Source organism: Abramis brama (genome assembly GCF_963993115.1).
Source record: "Abramis brama genome assembly, chromosome: 13".
NCBI lineage: Eukaryota > Metazoa > Chordata > Actinopteri > Cypriniformes > Leuciscidae > Abramis > Abramis brama.
Window position 1 is genome coordinate 12,375,634 of NC_139975.1, and position 5,067 is coordinate 12,380,700.

The window sequence follows — 5,067 nt, forward strand, 5'->3', positions numbered from 1 at the left end:
CATCTTGTTATGATATTACAAAAGCCCTTTGTATTTGTAACCATCGTTGCCAAACCACAACAGGCAGCTGCTTTTTCATTATAATGTTTTACTCACTTCCAAATCTCTATCTGACAGACAATCCCTGCTGCCCGCGTGTGCTTATCCATCCGTTCACCCATATTCTTTTTTTTTTTCTTTTTTTTCTTTCGGGGTTCTAAACAGATCATTGCACAAACAATATAGGCCTATATATATATATATATATATATATATATATATATATATATATATATATATATATATATATATATATATGGGGTGTGCGTGTGCCGGTTTCAGAATTGGTGTGACGGTTATGACGTGAGTCAAATGACATAACTCATCGGTTATTATATTGCCTATTTCCTTTTTATTTTATAAATAGGCCTACATGCAATTGGTTGATGAAACATTTATTAAAATTAAGATACAATTTGTACAAAACGAAATTCGTTTTAAATAAATTATTTCTACAAAGCAAAGTGGTAAAAATCATGTCTGACGATTTACAAAACAAAACTTCATTAAGTGGTAAAACCCCAATATATAGCATCTTATGATCCTATCTTTTATTACAATTGTTTTTGAGCTAAAATGTAATACACATCATATATACACACTGTATATGTTTCTTTTATCAAACATGTTTGGGGCCAGTCAAGGGGTAATTAAACTGCACGATCAGTTATCGGTAATGATATTGTTTATTATTGCAAATGTTTATTGCTAATGTTTATTATTGGAAATGTTTTTCATTTGTTTAATAAATCTCATAATGATGGCACATCACTATATCATAGTCATAGCTTTTATTTCTATCTCAAATGATTGAAAGAATCAATTACAGTTGGAAACGTATAGACCAATAATAACACAGACTGTCAACAATTGTTTTTAATTAGTATTTAAACATTCTCTATAATAGAAAAGATAGAAATTTAAAAATATTTTAATAACACGTTTTTTTTGCGGTTATAGAGTTCTAATGACGGTGCTCAACTATATATATATATATATATATATATATACCAACAATTTTGTCCCGCCGTCCATTTGCCATTGGAATGCGCCAAGACTTGTTGTCAGCTCCTGTAGTGTGTAAGCCCCTGTTGCAGAAGATTTACGTAGTGTCACATAGTCTGAACACCACAACGACTTCAAGACTCCAGAGCAAGTCATGTAGTCTGAACAGCACAGCGATCTGCCGACGTTTAAAGTTGTGTAGTGTGAACTAGGCATGAGCTCACCATGAGACGCCTGTGGGCCTGCTGGCTTCCGTGCGAGTCTAATGTAAACTCGCGCATGCATTTTCCTGCATTGAACTTGTTTTAGCGCCCGCCAAAGTCTTATTTGATCGGTGAGTAATGTAGATGAACAGCTGCGTTTGTGACGGCGTATGCTTAACTGAAAGAACCACCAGAGAGAGAGAGAGCCGGTCGCGCGCGCGCGCACTCTGTAAACAAGACTTCACCGTCTCCAAACTAAGCGCTGTCTTGCTCTCTCTCCCTCGCACATATTAATCAAAATAAATCGACACGGTGGTAAAAGGTCGGAAGACCAAAGTTTCATGTGGAGCATTCGGAGATATTTTTTTCCTGAATTACCGCTGGTGTGAATTGTGCTAAATAAGTTGTCTTATCTTCTCTGAAAAAAATTCCGGACATTCAGCTGACATAAAACAACACTTTAATCAAACGAAAAAAACTATCCAGTGTTGAAATGTTTTCTGTGTTGACACAAATCTTGGATGTCCATGTCCTAAATGCTGGGATAATCACACAACGGGCACGACACGTCCAATTCGCGAACTAATGACTCCTTTGAACCGATTCATTATCATGAATGGTTAAAACAACTGATCTTTCCAACAGTGAACTCAGGAGACGTCTGAATCGGTGTATAATCAGTAACACTTTACAATAAGGTTCTATGCATTACATAAAAAAGTACAGTTTGCTTACTCAAGCTTAAACTTTAAAATAAATAAAACCACTTGTTTTTGTTTTAAAAGCATATGACTAAATTTTTCCATACAGTGCTATTAAGAATCGATAAGAGAATCGTTAAAGAATCGGATCGATAATCAGAATCGTCAGTGGCATTATTATTGATAAAATCGTATCAATCTATGTGAAGACAGTAAAATTATAATCAAACATTAAAGAACATACATGTTTATTCATTTTTTTTTCTTTTTAGAGTTAAAAGATTAAAACATTTTGCTAACATGAGGTCTTATTGTGTCACTGTCAGTCTTTTTACATCAGTGCAAAACCTGCTCCCCTCCATCTCTCCCCCCGCTCTATTCCCCTCCACACACCCCTCCCCTGCTCCTCTACCTCTCTCCCACGTCCCCCTCTCAGCCTCATCCTACCATAGAGAGTTAAAGGAGGTGTTCAGGTGTTAATTTTTTTGCAACCTGGACCTTATTTCTAGCATGAAATAAGTTAATTTACTCACCTAAACAATTTGGTGTAACTTGCATTCATTCATGAGATCTACTCACAATTGTTTGTGTGAGTAAATTAACATATTTCATGCTAGAAATAAGGTCCAGGTTGCAAAAAACAGAACTTGTCTTTTAACAAGTTCAAAACTCTAAGCAATCAACTATAAGTAATCAAATATTTATTGAGTGTCCTTTTTCTTTGTCTTTGTCTTTCTAATAGATAACTTTGTGAAGGACAAACTGAGTGGAACCTTATTAATTTAATCCCTGCGTTTGAAGGTATGTAACAATCCATTTCATTGTTAGAATTAAACACCATGCCAATTTTCTTTCTCTTTCTCTCATGTGTAATACTGCATAGTATTGTAAGTACTGGTTGAATAAATGAATGTTGTGTATTTTGTATGTGTGACCCTGTTAAATATTTGTGCCCCATTGCTTACTAAATCATTGACTTTTCCTGCACTTTTCCTGGACTTAGATATCCCAAGATTTTGTGATGCTGCAGCCCGAGGCCCCAGACAAATTGACAGCAAATTGGAACACACTATTCGCCCCAAGGATCATCAATCTGGCACAATAGGAAAAAACGGAGATCACAAAAAACTTTGATCTTCTTTCAGCAGGTAATGTTATTTGTAGAATGTTGATTTGAGATTTACGCTTGTGGGACACTGGGACTTCTCTTCTGCTTATACATTGTTTATTGTTTCTGTATTGCAAACAATTAATCAATTAACACTTTTCGGTAACACTTTACAATAAGGTACAAAAAAATTCCTTGGTTACTAGGGAACTACCCATTAGTTCCTGATTAGTTCCCTAAGGAGTTCCCTAGTAACTAAGCATTCTTTGTGTCACTTATTGTAAAGTGTTACCAGATGAACTAATCAGGAACTACTGGTTACTTGCTAGGGAACTAATCAGGAACTGCTGGTTACTTGCTAGGCAACTAATCAGGAACTACTGGTTACTTGCTAGGGAACTAATCAGGAACTGCTGGGTAGTTAACCAGTACTTACTGGTGAACTCCCAACTCAGCCTTATTAGGGGACTACTGGTTAGTTACCAGGGAAAACAATAAGTGTTACCCACTTTTCCTATATTGTGAAAAATCTTCCTTCCTCCAACCATAAGATACATTTACTGTTGTATTTGACTGATGAATCTATCATATATATTTTACAGAAAAACAAGGGGAGGTTGCGTTGCAGCTGCTCCCGGTGTTGCTGCCAACCGGGGTATACAAGGTTGGCAGAAAACTGTGCTGCCCCAGCCGCCTTGAGTTCAGAAGGGCTTTTATTGATGTTAAGCCTGTAAGTTACAATGATTTTTACCTGAATTTATTTTTCTTCCTTATTATGAAGCTAAGGCATAGCACGTAAATCATGACAACTCTGGTGATATTGCTGTTGCTGTTACAAGTACCTGACCTCTTCAAACAACTTCCTTTTGTTTTGTTTTTCTTACAGGTTGGAACTAACCTGGCGGAATACCTGACAAAGGCACCCACAGAGTACCCCTTTGTACTCATGTTGGGGGACGGGCATCAGTGCTCCCAGGCCTTTGTTGTCATCAATGGGACGGGTCTGGAGCACCCTTCCCTTCTGGGAGCTGTAGATGTCTGCTTTAAGGCTTTTTTTGTTTTTGACATCGCATACCCAAAAGTTTGCAGCAAAGTTTGGGAGTTTATCCAAACAGCGCTCTTTGAAATCCCTGGACAAGAGGCAAATGAGGTCAAAATTCTCCAGGCTCAATTTAATTCCATTTAAATCCTTGAACTTGAACTAAATGTTTAATCAATTGCTAATGAATTCATTTTAAATTGTAATGAATTGTATGAAATGAATAAATATATTTTTAAAGACCAACTCATGTCAATTGAAGATCTTTTAATTGGTAAATAAGAAATACAAACATGCATTGATAGAATAATGTTTTGAATATTATCTTTAATTTTATAAAAATAACTACAAGTTGCTTTCATAATGCAAAGGTTAATTGAAAAAAGTAATTTTTAATCCAAATGATACCCATGACCCATAATTTGGGTTGTATTCTTCAACCCATTGTTTAGTCAGTTCAACCCAACAATTTAGTAATTTCTACCCAACTTTGGGTAGAAAACATAACCCAACATGTTGGGTTAAATCAATAACCCAACATGTTGGGTTAAAATAACCCAGCGCTGGGTGAGACCCTTTTTGACCCAGCAGCTGGGTTATAAAATAACCCAACTTGGGTTGTTTTCAACCCAGCAGTTTTTAGAGTGTATTATGCTGTTGCCACATTGGACCAGTGTTTTGGAAAATGGATGAATGGAGGATTCAGATGCGGGTGCCAACTTCAGGCATATGACTCTCACAGTATATTTTGGGTATTCTCTACCCATTGAGAGTACATCAGTGCTGCGTCCTATATAGTATGCGAAAACAGTACGCCAACAGAGTAGTATGTTCGAATACATAGCATTTGAAAAACAGTGGGCAAAAAGTCGATGGACACTTTACTATCCCATGAGGCCTAGTGAGAGGATTTATGATTAGAAGTGAAGCGCCAGTAGGTCACATGATAATGACAACATGGCGGATGTACGT

The 5,067-nt window shown here is 36.5% G+C and overlaps 1 long non-coding RNA gene across 1 annotated transcript; it reads left to right on the top strand.

Moving 5' to 3' along the window:
- The first annotated feature begins 2,629 nt into the window (after positions 1–2,629).
- LOC311095284 lies at positions 2,630–4,339 on the top strand. The gene is made up of 4 exons (XR_014608806.1): positions 2,630–2,749; positions 2,952–3,096; positions 3,659–3,786; positions 3,943–4,339. It is a non-coding gene; the product is annotated as an uncharacterized lncRNA (long non-coding RNA).
- Positions 4,340–5,067: the final 728 nt, after the last annotated feature.